The 17873-nt window shown below is 44.8% G+C and overlaps 1 protein-coding gene across 3 annotated transcripts in view; it reads left to right on the top strand.

Moving 5' to 3' along the window:
* ptprea (protein tyrosine phosphatase receptor type Ea) overlaps positions 1 to 17873 on the top strand; it is a 53363-nt gene that overhangs the window by 12346 nt on the left and 23144 nt on the right. For 2 of the 3 annotated variants that reach the window (XM_041962059.1, XM_041962057.1), the window contains exon 2: positions 13114 to 13384. The gene's annotated coding sequence lies outside the window, so the exon portion shown is untranslated. Of the gene's footprint in view, positions 1 to 12991; positions 13385 to 17873 lie in introns of those variants that run through there. The other variant, XM_041962058.1, reaches the window with a different exon arrangement.

Genomic DNA, 17873 nt, shown 5'->3' with positions numbered 1-17873 from the left:
CAGATGATTTATATTTAATTCTAGTGAAGGACTTCTGGTAATGTAATGAATCAGAGGAAAGCATCTTTAACAGCCTCTTTCAGTGGCACAACATCGGCACAATATCTTTTAAAGCCTCTGCCTGTGTTTTATCATTAAAATCAGCGTCTGCCCACTTTGAGACATAAAAATATAGCGTTAAACAAGGCGTTCAGATAGTTGTTCTGGAACAGTAGATGGGTTTATTAGCAGGAGCACACTCTGCTTTTGACCTTTGGATGCTCACCAGATCTGAAATGATTTTCTGTCAACACTCTCCGGTGTATGATTCCCTGAGACGAGGCGCCTCTCCGGTTTTCACGGCCAAAGCAAAACTTGTTTAGCCATCTTGGGTTTATTCACATACACATATTAAAGCTTTCAGTGAACGCATTTGTATGGTGATTATGGTTAGAAGCACTGCAAATTCACAGGTTTGAGATTTAATTGAAACATTTCATACGGGAAAGTACAGAATAAAACTAAATTGACCGTTAGCCATTTGCTATGTAGTTGCTGTTAAGTCTGCAAAGCTTTTTGTTCTGTTCATAATAATTCATTGCAAATCCTGGTTCCAGATTTAAGAGAAAGAAAACCAAAGCAGACTTCTCATTTCTTCTTCATGACCACGTATTTCCCTGTTTGAAATGAATCATCACTTACAGACTTTAATAGCTATAGCTATCTAGCTAATTTAGCTAACGTTAGCTGAGTTGTTCTTTTAATTTTTTAGTGCTTTTTAATGTTCTTGATTATGCATTTGATGGCACATTACATATGTTTTAGTTTAAGTTTTACTAGAGAAAGGGCTTCGTTGAGGATGCTGGAGTGTAAACTTTGGCTTACAGGTCAGCTAAATCTGATTTAGTAGCACATTTAGTATGCTTGTAACTTCACAAATTAGCTTCATTAGCTAACGATATGCTGAACTCTTGGCCCAGGAAGTAATGCCAGTAAACTTGTTAGCTGGACATGCTAACATTTGAAGCTAACTGTATGCTAGAGCAGATAAGCACAGTTTTTAACCCACAGTTTTCTGCTTGTGTGCTTAGAAAGCTTAAAAGAAAACAAAAATACTTTAAAAAAAAAAAACACCCTCCAGATGTTTTATAGAGAAATCCTTTAAGGTCGCTTAGCTATGGTTGAAGGATCGCTGTCCGGGGAAGGGCTTTCGTGAGCGATCAACTGGGATCCTGTTTGATTCCTCATATTTTAATTTACACAAAGGCAGCGTAGATTCACGTGTTGTTTGCTCTAATGACGAGCAGCGATTCCACTCAATGAAGACATGATGAGATTGTCGGCTTTGAAACGGCAGTCGGTGATATCGCCCGTAGCGCCGCTGTCGGTAATCGTTTATGCCTTGTCATCAAAGATGCATCTAATTAAGTTCATTAAAGCCAGCTGTATCAAGCACAGTAATTGCCTTTAAATGTGTCCCTCTGAATTGATTCCCTCTAATATGTCTGGGATTGAATTAGACTGAGGTGTCTTGTAGAATCACTTTACACGAGGAGCCTTCTTCAGTCGTCAGTGGCGGTTACAATGCAGGATGTGTCCTCAGTGTTAAAACACTGAGTGCGATTTCGTTAATCCACGGTGCGACTGCAGCGAGCGGCTTCTTCTCCTTGTTGATGGTGAGGAAAAAAAGCTGGACTGAATCCTAACAGCCTCTCTCGGCGTCACGTCAGCTGATTGGCAGCTACTCTGATGTCATTTGTTTTTGTGGGGCAAGGACAGGTCACGCTGGCTGATCTGTATTCGCTCTCTCTCTGTCTTTCTTTCTCCCTGGCTCGCCCCGCCGCCCCCTCAGTCTTCAGACTTTCCTGTCTTCACGTCTTGTTTATAGCAACTCCCACCGATCCTCTCTCTCTACTGTGAGTCCTTCTTTGGAGTTTATGCCCTTTTCTTCCTTTTGAAACCACAATAAGATGTTTAATCGTGAGTGAATGAATGCAGGAATGAAGAATATCTGCTTCTTTAATCTCATAAAATGAATCCTAATGGCTGAAATAATACTATTCCCTGTCTGTTTGAAGCATTGAGAAAGGAAAATTGGTATAGTTTGTGTCAAAATAACATAATAGTGCAAGTTGTTGCACAAGCTGAGATAGCAGGAGACCATACCACTTAATGCATTTCTGAGCTTTGGCTTTAAATTGTCACAAAATAAAGCAGTTTTGTCATAAAACACAATGATACCAGCACAGCACTAATCTGCTTTATATGGTCTCTTTTCTGTGGTCTACAAGACTCAGTGTGAAATCGTAGACTTTTTTTTGTGGGAGGCTGGTAAATAATGCATCAAAAGCACAACAGCGCTCACAACGGCCATAATGGATAGGCTGCCATCACAAGATATGCGAAGATGTCTAGACAGTTGGGTGGCGCTTGTTTAAAGCGCTTCTTGTAACTCTGATGCTTCCTGCAAAGATTAATCCCGAATGTGTTTCCTCCACAGCGTCATATCATAATTGAATATCTCCAAAAGTCGTAGCCGGGAGACTTTGTCGCCATTTTAACTTGTTTTACAACATTTAACCACACTAATAGGCTAATTGGAGCTGGTGAGGTCATAATCTGACAAATCCAGGCTGATTCTGGGGGATTCTGGGGGATCTTGGGCCTCTCAATAAGCTTGCAGGCCTGCCGCTTGTCTAATCACTCCTGACCCTATTAGAAATGAGTCCTCCTTTGTTACTGTGCGGTACTGTCAGTTCTGGGGCAACAAAAAGTACCATTGTCTTCCTTTGCTGCGGCTGGGATAGAAGTAATCTGTAGCTGTAGAGCTGCCTCAGGATTGCTATAATCCAGATTCAGTATTAATGACAGTCTAATCCACACATTTCTGACCCTCTGGAGAGGCTGACATGGCATCTCTGTTTGTGTAATGTCACTGATTCTAAAAATGAGGGGGTTGCTTACGGCTTATGTCACGAGGGATGCAATATCCTGTTCAGATTTTGTCTGCCGTGTATGCCAAGACACTGCACTTGTCTGATACCAGCGCAGACAATGCAGGGCTGTCACGTCGCTGGATTTGCCAGATATGGATTCACACTGAATTCGACCAGCTTTCGTGATGGCAAATTGTTTAATGCGTATTTGTTTTCCTGAACATATTCATGCCTGAGACCAGCGTGGCTCACGAACACCATAATTGCATGCCAGCGTGGAGCACGGCGAAGGACCATGGGGGTGTGTTCGCTCACCCGTGCGCGCCGCGGCAAATGAGACGAATGGCAAAATGGTGATCCTCTGCTGCGTGCGCTCGGAAAAGAGGCTTGTTTGCTCTTCGTCGGACACAAAAGGATGCAGAGGTAGACGAGTAGATGTGCGTGAAATCCATCACACAGCTGCTTGCTTGGCACAATGATCAGTAAACCCCCCTCCACCTCCAGCAGAACCCCTCCTACACCCTCTTATCTCCTCTCCTCAGAGCTGTGCACGAGGGCCTTTTGTTTACAGCTCTTTGCAATGATCCGCACCAGTAATCACCATGACAGGTAGCATGACTCCCCGACAAGCCGCCCAACCTCGCGCCCTTTTAGCGATGGCCAAGACCGATGCTAGCTGGACTACAGCGACCACCAAATGCGAAACGCTGCGTCCACATTAGTGTTTTAATAAAGATATGCTTCCACACTTACTTAACCACCTAAATGACAGGAAAATAACTAAATCTCATCCTCATCTTTTACTCAACAGACAACACAACTGTTCATCACAGCCAACATCTGTTGAGGATGTTGGCTGTGATGAACAGTTGTGTCCGCTTACTCTGTCAAGTGTTAGCTGGTTAAACCAATGATCTCCATGACAACTTATCCTGCGTTTTAATACAACATCATTCATGATTTAGTTGCTCTCGTGTTTTTGTTTCTGTTGTTAGGGCACTGAATGAACAGGAAGCACTGAGTTGATCGTGGCTTTTAAATGATTAAGATGCATATGTGGTCAAAGCGGAGCAATTGTTGCATCTCCGACACGTCTCTCATGTTTCCTGTCTGTATGTTTGCTGTCACTATCAAGCAAAGGCCAAACTACTTAAAAGAAATCTTTGAGAAGTTGATGATAAGATGCTTTTCATGCACTTTTCATGTGTACAAATTGCACAAAAGCAATTTTATTTTGAGTATATTGCCACTCAGCTTTTTTCCATTCGCACTGAAATGTTAGGCCCGCATTCTTAAAAGAAATCAGCTTTTGTGAAAAGGTTGTGTTTGGGTGTGAAAATTTGGACAGCGAAAAGATAAAAGGTTACAGAATATCACGACCGGAGCACAGTGATATTTACTGTAGCTCCAGGCTGATTTACAGACAGGCGTTAGAAGAGCATTGATGCCTCGGATCAATGGAAACTAACAACAGAATCACAAAGAGCTTCAGTCTGATGAACTGTGATGTGGTAAATATTGTGAAATGTCATTAAATGACAGTACGGTTCAATGGATGTACAGTATTTGACAGTTACATGTTTATCACAACAAGAGCATCATTTCATTTTTGCAGCCTTTTCGGTAATCGGTGTCTCTGAAAGCCCGATACTGCACCAGAAATGAAAGTACGCATTAACGATGAACTATAAATAATGTATATCATCCAGACCAATAAATCAATGCCCTGGGAATAAATCTCACCTGTCAATGTTGCCTGAGCTCATTTATCAGTTTCATGGGCTGAATCTATCACCACAATATCACAGCAAAGCCTTTTAAAAATGTAACATTATCTTGAATCAGCAGTCTTGGGTTGTATATGTAGAAAATCAATGGTGTCGCAGCCCGAGTGTGACTTGCCATCCATCAGTCTGTCAGTGCAGCTACTGTAGATGATGTGCTGAATGGCCAATTTCCTGTTGCCTGTTAAAGATGGAGCACCACGGCGGGGCTTCTCTCCGATGATGATTTCCCTCTGGGTCGCTGTTTCGGAAATAGATTAAAATAACACACCTTGGTGTTTATTTACATCTGCAATCTGCCCCTGGATCATGTGCAATCTGAGAAGAGATCCTGGTTTGAAGCGTGGCGGACAGTAACACTGAATTCTCTCGGGCCCGTTCGTGAAATGTGCAGCATGTCTGCAACCGATATCTAATTCCATCTCTCTTTTTTAGAAATATTGAAATTTGCGGTCGGTTCTGCCGCCAGCCCTGCAAATCTGACCCTTTTGCCCTCCAGAGCTGCCGCCAGTGGCCTTCAGCATGTTTCACATTACATGTCAGATAATACAGCAGAATATTTACACCACTACTTCCTGGAAGGAGGGTAGGGCGGAGGATGCAAGTTCCCCTCTTATCTGATGACTAGATTACAGTATTCACTCATGCACAGCCCTGCCTGCAGATCAGCTGAAGTGACGCCTTTTGAAGAGAAAGATACAAAGAGGTTTAAGAGCCTTATTTCAGGCGTGGCCGGTTGCTGCTCCATGAGTGCGGTGGATGCTGCCCTGTAAATCATCCATATCCTGTTGATTTAAGTTTGCAGGGCGTTCTTCCTATGAGCTCTCACTTCCTGTCGCAGGCATGCTTTCTGCAGGACAGTATGCAGCGTGTCCGGCTGAAGTCGTGAGATCAGTTCCATTGACTTCTGTGATGTGGTAACTTCAAGATTATTTCAAATTATTGCACCTTTTAATGTCTTACTTGTGTTAAACTCCTGTGAAGTCCACAGCACAGGACAGTGTAGCCAGAGTGAGCAGAGCAGGCCAGGCCAGAGCAAGCAATCTCCAATCTGAAAGACGCTATCATCAATATTTTTATGTTGTTAATGGAACACGGCTGCTTGTTGCCTGTGTGATAAAGCTCATTCATATTGAAACGCTGATAAATTTCAGCATCCAACAGCGAAGTTCCCCTCTATCATCGTTTTCCGCCAAAACCTTCTGATAAACCCACTGAACATTACCTGCCCAGTCACGAAGCAGGCAGACAGAAGAAATTAGCAGCCCACTGGCGAACGCAGTCCAGCATTTAGCAGCGAAACGGACAGATATTTCCCCTTTTGGAAGCAAAACGCAGCTAAAAGGAGGGTAAATATTCAACTCACTGGCTGCAAATGGGTTTGCTGTATTAACGCAAAAGGTGCGCAGGTTTAAACACCTGCAAACACTCGACGTTTATTTCCAATGAGAGGACAAATTCTTTGCAGCAATGTAAGTAAAAGACCAGTCCTAAACTGGTCTGCGGTCAGTTAAAAATATTAAAATGACTGAAAATCAGGATAAAATCAGCATCTACAGCACTAATACGCTTATATCCTCACACCAGCTTGTGGGGTGACACATTCTCGGTTTCGTCGGTACAAAGCAAGATTTTGGCACATTTCTTATATAGAAGTTAGAAAGATGTGTTTTTTTTCTGAGCTAAGCTTGCAGTACAGCTCAAGGGATAGCAGTGTCAGATGATCCATCTGTCCGTCTGTCTGTCTGTCTGGCCAAGCTTCTGGTCCACGGTGAAATATCTCAACAGCTCCTCGGCAGATTGCGATGAAATTTATGCTTCCAGAGCATTAATTATAAAGATTCATCGCTCCAGAGCTTCCACTTGCCCAACACTTCATGACACCTCTAAGACTCACAACTGAATTCGGGTCAGCTGTAAACTGGGATTGATGCTAAGAAAGTTTGCCAGCGTGCTAACGCCGCCGCCTCGCACAAGCCAAGTTTGACATTTTTCCCTATTAGTATTAAGGAACTATGAAAAGCTGTCCCTCCATATTTTACCCGTCGAACATTTCGCTCCTGTGTGAAGGCTCACCATCGTTCTTTCTTCTTTTTTTTTTTTTTCCACTGAGCCAACGGTCTAAATCAACTGTGCTCTTGTCTTTTTTTTAATATTTATTATGGAATGAGTCATTTTGGAAAACTGAAACTTGGCTTATGGGTGTGAGACACACCCACAATAAATGTTCTAGGTCATAGCTCGCAAATATGCAGTTTTAGTGTGCCGTTTCCTTCTCTAATCTGGCTTAATATGCCAGTCATCTGAGCCAGCGTTGAGCAAATGATGACATCTGTGTTTGTGCAGCCAGAACTGTCACTCATGACAGGAAGACGTTGCACCCAGAGCTGCTCCACTTATGGCTCCAGCTCTTTTCCTCTGCTGAATCCTTTTTGTCTTTTTTTATGTGCTCGGGGGGAGCGGGGGGGCTGAGTCTGTCCTTTCGCTGTCCCTCTCCACGCTCTCTCTCTCTCTAGTTCTCACAGCCCGGCTAATTTTATACCCCCCGCGTTTGGCTGTAAACCACTGCTCACACACAGGATGTGATCTAAACTGTTTCTCTTCCTGCTTCTGAGTCACTTTCATACAATCACAAAGACGTGAAAGAGTTCCTCTGACCAGCAGCCAGAGATGTTGCGTTCACGGGCGAGAGGGACAGATGTGTGTTTCATTATTCGTACACCCCCTACAGCAAATGTGTGTCTTCGTTAATCGTCCAAAAGACAGCACGGCCTTTGTGCCTCTGTGATCTGAAGCGGATAAATAAACCCGTTCCTGAAAAAAGAGCATCGGTACATATTGCTGCACAGCTACATTTGTGTTTTGATTTCTCACTCTGGTTTCTACTTTTGGCAGTGCTCTGTGAAAGAAGTGGAGGCGTCCACGGCTCAGTCTCCGACGTGTGAAACGTCTCCGTTCCCAGACGAGGTTGTGCAGACAGACAAGACATGTAGCCTTGGGCTGCAGCCAGATATGCTCACAGATAGCTTGAGAAATCCACAGGGTGTTGTATTTTTCCTTTGTGTGGGTGTACATGCTTCTTGCGCGCCCGTAAATGTCACTCTACATGTGCGTTTGTGCCTTTTTGTGTGTTTTAGAGGATTGTGTGTAACACCCCCCCGTCGTGGAATCCCACTATTTCTCCGCCATGAATATTTAGCAGGTGGGGTTCATGGAGTTTAAGCGTTGCAGGGAGTCTTCGGCTGGGGACTGGTTAAATCCTAACCCCGTTCTGTCTGAGCTGATCCCAGGTGCCTGGGAGCGTAAGCTTTGGGAAAGGATGTGAGAGAAGGAAGGAAAGAGAGACACCGCCACTGGAGTGTATCGGATTGTGGGATGGAGGGCGGAATAATGTCTGCTTTTGCATGCTGCAGTTATGATGAACGGAGCTCGAAGTCATGTCTGGGTCTTGCGACTCAGAACTGGATTGACAGGCTGTCCAGACTGGTCCTCTTTTTCTGTCGTTGTTAAACCAAAATGTTATATAATCTAATGCAAACCCATAAGGTGCTGTCAGAGAATGGAGGATAATGACACAGTGGTGGCCTCCCACACGCTGTCAGAACACTAGTATTGATTAAAGAAGCTGCATTTCAGAGACCTTCATCAGACATTAAACAAATACAATAAACCGCGTCTTTATAAAATCACCCCAGACAACTGGACATTTAATAATCAATCAAATGCATGCTGCGTGTTAGCATACAAACATTAATAAATAGCACCAAATAAATTAGCATCAGTTCCTTAATTTTGCAGGTATTTGGTCACTGGGCAAATTTAAACCCCTTCTATGTCATCTATCGTAATAATGCACAAGTAAAAGGAGAATCTCTTACAAAGCTCTAATGATGTTGACATGAACAGTGAAGGTTATATATATTATTATATATAAACCCACCGGGGAGTCCTTGCACCTGGCCTCTGTTGTGGTTTCTCACTTTTATTCTTGATGGACTCTTGCTGGTCTGAGAGAGCCACAGGTGGGTATTAAATCAAAGCTTCCCGCTAAACGAATAACACTATTGATGCAGTCTATCACACACGCAGTCTGTAAGTGATCTAGTCCTCCCTGGGCCCTTTAGGAAATTTCCAGATATTTGATTATAACAGCCATTGCCAAGTTTGGAAGAGCTGCTATATGATATTATCACACTCACATCCTGCTTGCTTTGGCTAAGAGCCACTCAGCGGTGCTCAGCGGACCTGGATGCCAAGATACAAGCGGCGTGTTTGTAAGCGAGGCGGACAGGCGAGGGGGTCTCGGCTAACGAAATCACGCTCCTTGTTGCCGCCTGTCCTCTCGCTCTGGAACATTGAGCTCGCAATGTGCGGACAGCTCACCGGAGACACGGCTCTATTCGCATCTGATCGTGGAGGCGTGAAGTCCACACGTATGCATTTCTCTCCTGCGGCGCCATTTATTAGAATTTTTCCGCCGCTGCAGTTTTCATCTTGGGGCTGATTTTGTCCCTTTCAGGTTTTGCCTGTAAACACCATAAATCACAGCACAGCCTCCCTCACTTTCACGTCTCTCCAGCGCCGACGTGGTGGAGCAGGTGCTGCACTGCTGCCGCTGCTCTATTCTAATTAAAGCCTTATCATTAAAAATTTAACACCACCTTATTACTGCACATCTTATTATTTTCCATCACGCAGCATTTAGAAAGCAGTGTCATCTTTTCTCTGTTGCCTGAGAAAGAATCTGTCTATATTAGGAGGTCCCAACTGTTTTTGTCATGTTATCCCTTAAAATTGTTTAACTGCAGCCCCTCAACACAGGTTGCATTGTAACCTTTTAATTAGACGCCTGAGAAAGTACAATTAGCCAGGAATTCAAAAGAAAAAAAGCAAAGAAACCTGCTCGCCACCGTTCGGTCACCCACCGGTTTGATTACGACCACTTTAAAGCCTTGAGTCTGGCATTTTGGCAGTCACCGTCTTGGCTTTTTGGAGCCAGAAATGACCATATTTGGACCAGAGGGTGGAGTTAAGGCCAGTGCTAGCTCAGTTAACACTGAAAAAGACATTTTTAGGTGACCAAAATGTTCAGTTAACTTTCATGGACTGAAAACACTGTGAAAGGTTCAAAGTTCCAAGATGAAAACGCTGACAACACCCAAAAACAAGTTCATGGCTTATTAAACACACACAGTAGTGTGGATACACATGGCTCGGCCTCTGTTCTGGTTGCCGTGGTAGCCATTTGTCTATCATAAGGTAGCCACGCCCTGAAGTATACCCTCATTTATCGTCTATTTTATGCTAAATGGGACCATCATTTACAACATTGAAAAGGACTTGAAACTAGCGATTGAGGCCTTTGAACTCATTAGGAAAATGTTTGCTGATGCTAAAAACCAAGCGAGAAGGGTTTTCTGAGTTCCATCCAGCCGGACCAGTGGAGTCGCCCCCTGCTGGACATTAGAAAAAATGCAGGTTTAAGGCACCTCCACATTGTCTTCACTTTTCAGATCTGCAAGCTTCGTCTGCTATTTATTGCACAGTCTATGCAATCATCTAGCGACCTCTGAGGTTTATCTTCTGATCTGTCGGGGAGATGCTGAACTTTCTATGGAAGCTTTGTGTTTTTGGGAGCTCTGTGGCAGGTCATTGAGGACTTCTGTAAACACTGTGTTGGACTGATGCTGGAGCCTGATAGCGACTCAGCGGGTGAAGTGACATCTCTCTCTCTTTTTTCCGCTGGCTGTGTGTTTGTGTGTGTGGCAGTGGTTTGCCCTCAAAGCTTATCTCTATAAATGGATTTGAGTCGGTGCACTCGTAGATCTCGGTATGATGCCCTAATCTGATTGACCACAACCCCGGAGAGGCGGCTGAGTCAAAGAGGCCAAGTCTCTGTGTGCATGCATATAGGTGTATGAGGTGCCCATCTGTCTTTGAGCTGGCATTTGTCACCTGGGCTCCATGTATTTTCAGCTGAGCTGAGCTTGTCCTGGGAAATAACAGCCATGTGAGAGTTTTGGTGAAACTGTGTTTTTGAGTCTGCAGCTGTGAATCTTTCACCAGCAGAAGCACAGAAAATACATGACTTCTGTGAAGTTGGCTTTTGCACTCCATGTTTATTAGCCTCGAACAGCTAGCGCACTGATATTGTTATGGACTTAATGCATCTTATAAACTACCCTAATATTCTTTTATCTCCCTCCAGTCGACTGTACGTTCATGGAGTCAACAAACCTTAGGCGTACACCTGAGAATAATTTGGCTGCCAAGTACTTTTTCAGTCCAAGTGTAATATGAACCTTGTATGAGTAACACCCATACTCACGTAGTGTTTGTCACATGCGCTGTGGTAATCAGAGTATGACTGTGAGGAAGTGATGCACTGACAGTCACCATGTCCCTCAAATAAACACAATAACAACGGTGTTGCTGTAGCTAAGAAAAGATAAGGAAGCTGAAGCTTGTAGGAGAGGGTGTTGAGGTGGGTTTTGTTGTTTGAGTGGGTCATATCACCTAGGGGGCACAACCTGGGGAAGCTAAAAACCCGATATAACAGGTTTTTCTCACTTCCCGCTCACTCTCAGCTGTTTCTTCTTATCTTTCTCAGCTGTCCGGGACTCGCTGGCTGGCTGGCTGGGTGGGACTGTCGCTGCAGCAGCTCTGCCCACTCGGTGCTGTTCGAGGGCACGACCCTTTTTTTTTTAGACGGACTGCAGCTTCTCCTTCCACACACAGGAGAGACCCGGCTAGATTTCGCCCGTACATTCTGCATTCGGCAGCTTTAATGGGTTTCTGTGTTTTCCTCTGATGTTGTCGAGCGTGATGCTCCGCATCTGATTGCATTACAGGGAGGCTCTTCTATTATTCAACAGTTTGCTTGATCTGATTCCACACTGTCAGACCTTGTATTATTTATTTATGGACTTTGAGCTGATATGTGATTTGAAATACTCCCTCGCAGTGCTTTCCAAGAACTTGGGTGTAAATTCAAAACTTGATATATCCTCTATTCGAGTCTATGCTGCCTTCTGAGCACCGTCTCTTTAGCTCATGCCATTATTTGGCTGTCATGGAAATCCTCAAGCATGACACCTCATTTTCCAGGATGTCATGGAGCAAATGTTGACTGCCTGTTTTCATTGAGGGGTGGAGGTGGGTGGAGATGGAGGGGGGGCTGTCGGAGGTGCTTCCATTCATTTAGCATTACAGCCTAGAAAAAGAGAAACAGGGAGAGAGAGAACCCCCCCTTTGCACCTCCCCTCTGCTCGGTGAGACGAGAGAGTCGCCATAGCAACCACTCGGCATGCTCCCTGCCACTGGCGGGTGAAAACCTTGTATCTCCAAAAGGTCAAAGTTGCAAGAAAGAAAGAGTTTTCTTCTTAAAAGAAGACTTTTGACTGAGTAGTTGGTGCAGTTTTGGGAAACATTTCATATTTTCAAGAGTGTAATTGGCACAAGTTTTCACCCAGAATCCTTCAGTTGAGGGTAAAAACGGTACTTACAAGGTTTCCGCTGCCTCCAGATTCTTTGGCTGCTCAGCGTTCCCAGGTAGATAAATTCTGCTCCTTGTCCTCTTTTCTCTCACCCCCTCCTCCTTCCCTCCCACAGCCTCCTTTCAGGACTCCCAAAGGTAATAGCAGGGATTATATATTAGATGGCACCAACCTGCAATCGCTACTACAGCTTATGCACAGTATGTACCAATATTTTCTGATGCAAGTAGACTGAAGAGGTAAAAAAAAAAAAAAAAAACATTCACCGACGTATCTACAGAAAGAGGCTTTATGTCAAACTCCAAATGTGGGCTGATATGTGTTTTCGTGCCACCAGTAGATTTAGAAATCAGGGGAACCTTATTTTTATTTAAGGAGGTTTGCCTGGATACAAAATGATGTGCACTCGGTGTTGGCTGCTGGATTTGGAAGACTAATTTGCATTACAGGCGCTCCGTAAAATGCTACCCCAAAAAATGAACTCATTTAACTCTCATGAGTAATTTATAAGTCTTTCCTTCACCATGGTTCCATGGTTACATTTAGTGACCATCTGCATATCACCCCTGGGCACCTTCTTCGACTTTGTGCCATCTTCACTGTTCCTTTGCTGATGAGGAAAATGTTCCAACTTTCAGTTTTTCCCTCAAGGCTAAATGTCATCATTATGCGTGAAGGGTAGCATATAGAGGGTATGTATGCTGTTTCATACTGCTCTAGGGTTTGCTTATTACCTCACCGCCTCCTCCTTTGGGGAAGCTGTCCTCTACTCTTAACTGCGCTCTCTCCTTCTTGCTTCATACCGTTTCTGCTGAAGACAGGAACTGCATCACAGCTTCTCCTCATGCGTCTCTCTGCGTCTGTCGTATTGGCTGTCTAACATGCTCTCTGTCCTTCTCCCTCTCTGTTAAAATAAAGGTGGTGAGCAGCTCCCTTCAAGGCTTCCAGCGCAGAAAACTGCTGCTTGGCGAGGCCCCACTGGGACCCACAGCTCGCCGCCGCCTGGATCCAGGGATCGCCTCACCTCGCTGGCCTGTGAGAGCAGACCTCGCCCCCTCCTACCTCCAGCTTCTGTCCAACTTGACGCTGAAGACGACGGCAACGATGTGACTGCTGGACTCTGTCAGAACCATGTGACCTGCTATTATGGATCTGAGAATCAGCATACATTGAATCAACACTCATCAAGGTAATTTAGCACACTGCAGCCCGCATGCATAACGCTGCATCAGTGCATTTAAGGACGGCCCGCTGCTTTGTATGAGTTCACACTTGAGGTTAGTGTTTGAGGATTTCACTTGCACACACAACTGCATATATCAAGAGTTTTATAACAAGTTCCTGGCAAGTTTGTGGCCATTCAGTCACTTCCTCAATCTGGAGAATCAGGACGACGTCGTGTTATTTGTGTCAGCTGGTAAAAAGGATCAAGAAACAGGAAGTGGAACACTACTGAGAGCAGAGGGCTGCGCAGTACAGTAGTAAAAACGCCATTAACTTGACCGTGCACGCCACAGCTTATTAAATCAGCCATACTGTTTGGAATATAAAATGATGGCTTGTATTTATGCTGTGTGAACTGATTGTGTACATCTGATTAGGAGTCTGCAAAATAGAGTTTGGCTGTGAATTTGTGCTGATATTTGGAACCTGATTAGGACTTCGGAGCAGTTGATTACATTCATTGTCCTGCACTAGCCGGCATACAAAAAAAAGGCTTTTTACATTATGTCTTGAGACTTTAAGCCTCAACTTGAGAATTAAGTGCTATTGTGGACATCGCAGAGGCAGATTTTCCCAAGGTTTTTGCTCCTGAAAGCATATTGTGACATTTAAAGCGGCCACCATAATTAAGACTGAAGACTCACACGTGTCTCTGTATTAAGCATGATGGAGCAGATGGAGATGGAAGTGAATCCAGATGTGCAGAGTTGTTTTTTTTTTTTTTTTAAATCAAGGTGGTTGTTTCTAAATTTGCGGTCTCCACCATCAGTTGAGGTCGCTGGGGTTGTGTCAGATGATGGTTTGCTTCTGTCAGATTACACACACACACACACACACACCCCCGCTGGGTCTGTATATTTAACTGCAGATTCATTTTCCTGTTATTACAGCCCATGCACGGTGTCTAATGGGGATTTCACTGACTGTCAGGATTAGATGTTGGAGCTGCGAGAGCCCCTCGACCCTCATGCTTGTGACTTTTCCCGTATTTAACAATCCCCCTCATTGTTCTGCAATTCAAATATTTTGTCCCCGCCAAGCTGTTTAATGACTTGTGGAGGTGTTTGACCGTGAAAAAGTAAGGACAAAGGGAACATACAGTAAATGGGGGAATGGAAAACAAAGCCTGAAGTCTAAGACGGAAGGAAAGAGAAAGGAGAGGAGACTGTTTGTGTTAGAATGTGCGGCGAAGTCATTGTCTTTTCAGCCTGTCCGTGTGTACGTATCTCATCCCGGGTTTTTGTCAGGAGTGTGTGGCGGTCTCGCTCCCGTTTCCCCTCTGGAGCAGAGCGGTACAGGAAGGCCGGCCGGTTGGCTGGCTGCACAGGAAAGGAAACGGCCTCTATCAAACAGCAGATGGAGGACAGCATGTGCTTACACTGCAGAAACACACAGGCCGGCGCACAGACAGACGCGCAGTCATGCAATCCAACGTGCAAACTAAGAAGCTTTATGAAGGGCGCCATCGCAAATGTCAGCGGTGGAGAATCACAAGTTTTCAGAGAGTTCCAGTTGACGTTTCAGATGAACTTTTGAAATGTTTTTCGTAATAGCAAAGGCATTTTTTCTTCTCTGCAAGGTTGTTTTGCCCTCTCAACTTTCCTCAAAGCCCCCCTCCCACACTGTATTTGTACTTTACATAATGCTGCAGTCCCCTGTTGCTCCTCAACCTTCAAAATTTCTATTCACCGCTGAAAAATAGACCATTGCAATCTGTGCTGAGGCTTTTGTTTTTGGAGTATCGGAGGGTTTTGTTCAGCAAACCGCAAAAAATAATCGGATTGTGTAAGGTGTGACAATGAATCAAACAGTGCTTTTTAACAGGAGGCCCGATCCGGCAGGTTCTTGGGACAGAAACAGTCAAACATGTTGATTTAGCTGCACAGCTTTCTGTCTCATCTCACGGGTGCAGAGCTCAGCAGAGCTCAGATTCTGACCCTTGTGTTACCTCTGTCTGTTCTTGAGGTTTCACGATACCCAACATGTCATCACCGCCTCCTCGTGCCCTTCCCCCGCCTGGTGTTTATGTCCATGATTTTGTCCTGTCATGCCTCCATGCTTCTGTCAAGACCTGTTAGCGGCGGGCCGGGTCTCTCCCTGCACGCCGGCCCGTCTCGCAGAGCTTTTGTCTGCAGCCCTGGATGTTGCACTTCCTTTTTCCACAAGGGCAGCGAGTTCTCCAAGAGGCCTTCAACGCAGAACAGCCATTTGCTCTCAATATGGTGTGTGTGTGTGTGTCCTTTCTCATTCGTGTAACGCGCCTGCTTACGAGGGAGGACAATGAGGCTCACTATGGTGCCCAAGGCCCCACTCAATGACTCATATTCCTATACAATTCAGGCAGAGACCAAACAACACGCTTATACAATCTTAATCAACAAAGTGCTGCTCGTAATGTGCTCTGCAGGGGCTGTGATCCTGAAAAAGAGGATTGTGAAAAATGTGTCAGGTTGGAGGTTTTGGGTAACATAATTACTGTGCTTCCACTTCCAGTTTCTCCGAGAAGGCAGGCAGTGAATTACTGCGTCTACTCTGTGAGTCTGGACCGCACCATGGAAAAAAAAACAAAAAAACCCCAGCTGTTTTTGTTTTTCTGCCTGTTGTCAAACCTGTTGTCGCCAAGTTTGTGATAAGGGAGCGTGCAGGGGATGTTATTCTGGAAGATGAAGTGCGATACTGTGGTTCGCTATGGCAACCGGAGGGGTTTGACAGTAAAACCTGGCTTTCCGTGTAGACAGTCTAGGGACATGTCAAGAACCAGACTCGGTCCTCACATCCCCTTTTTACTCACGGGCGGGAGGGTTTTATGGGCTGCGTCTGCACTGAGCAGACAGGTCTGCTCTATCTCTGCAGAGCAGCAGAGGCAGCCTCCTCATCCTTGCAGCGTGGGCCGTTCACTTATCCCTTCTGGTCCCACATCTCCTCTCCGCCTCCTTCTCTTTTCCTCAGAATCAAGTGGCTTTTTGTTCTCCCGCAGCGGTGCTTATCACTTGTTTCTCCACCGCTGCCCTCCCCCCTTCTCTCGATCCTCCTCTCAGGGAATGAAAGGATATTTTGGGGGGATAGATCTGGTCGGTCCTGCAGATCCCAGAGGACTGCGGTTATCTCTGTCTGAAAGTGGGGGTTCTGTGCAGGATCCCCTCTTTCTTTCTCCCTGGGTTGGGCTCCTACGAGACCCAGACCTGCTTAGCTCCAGCCTCTGCATCAGCGCTGATGTTAAATAAATCTCACGTCAGTATAAAAGCTTTGTGGATTGTCATCATTACAGGCACTGACACTGCGGCATTTATTTTAATTTATTTGAGTGAAGCCGGTTTCCTTTGTCCCACAGGATTCCTCAATTGCTTGTTATTTCTGCGCTTGAATAACATGACATAAAGATGAGCCATACACTCCCAGGGGAGGCCGCCTGGTTGGTCGTAGTGCTCTGAAATCAGCCTCCAAGACGGCATCTGAGTCAGCTGTTATGATCCTGCGTACAACTGCATTTTATCCGTCTAATCCTTTTTATTGGCCATTAAAACTTTTTGAAAAGGAATTTACAGTCGGTTAAAGAGGTGATTTATCCGCAGTGTAGCCACCAATCATCACTTTGTTTATTGTGTCAGATCTACTCTCATGTTTTACCCGAATTTCTAAATTCCAGAGGGTTATAATTAGAAAGGATGTGGTTTCTGAATGGCTAACACTGTGTTTCTGCATCGATTCCAGTTAGTAAATGCATGAGAACAACAGAAAACTAACCACACAGTCTAATCAAAGTCAGACCCATTGAATGACAAATTACAAAGAGTAAACAGAGAACTTTAAAGGGAAATTCCAGAATTGGCCAATCAGGGTTTTCATATTTTTGTCCATTATGAGCGCCTTGAAGCGCCACCTTCTTTCCGGCAAGTTAACTAAGACAGGACGCGCCGCAGGGCAGAGCTGTGGGGCCTGCTCGCATCTGCACACTGATCAATTATTAATTATATATTACTTATGATATAAAGGATCCGATTCTGATAAATGATGAAATATACATCCCATGATTGCCAATACTTACGTAGAGCGAGATGAGCAGACGCACACGAGGCAAGACAGAACACCATCCCCGCTGGTCATCATGCAAGGCGATGGAAGGAAGACGCAGAAAGCTTTAAGCTCATGAGGTTATGATAAAGATCAGATGTACGTGTGATTAGAAGAGAGCAGAGCAGCAGACTCGTGGAGAAAAGGCTTTTGGTATGAAGAGTCAGACTACTGCTCATGGCAGGATTGGCCCATCGTGACGCTTGTCGCTGAAACAAGATGTAACATGATAACTGGTGAACTTAAGAGATACTGATAGGTGGATTCGGACAGAGCCAGGCCAGCTGTATTTTACTTATTAAGCTAAGATAAAATATCTTTGTGTTTATCTCACATTTCTGCAGCAGTAATCTCAAATCCTTGTCTGCATCTGACTAAAAGGA

This window comes from Chelmon rostratus, chromosome 21 (genome assembly GCF_017976325.1).
Source record: "Chelmon rostratus isolate fCheRos1 chromosome 21, fCheRos1.pri, whole genome shotgun sequence".
Taxonomy (NCBI): domain Eukaryota; kingdom Metazoa; phylum Chordata; class Actinopteri; order Chaetodontiformes; family Chaetodontidae; genus Chelmon; species Chelmon rostratus.
Note: the sequence above shows the minus strand (reverse complement) of the source record. Positions and strands in the feature narration are given on the sequence as shown.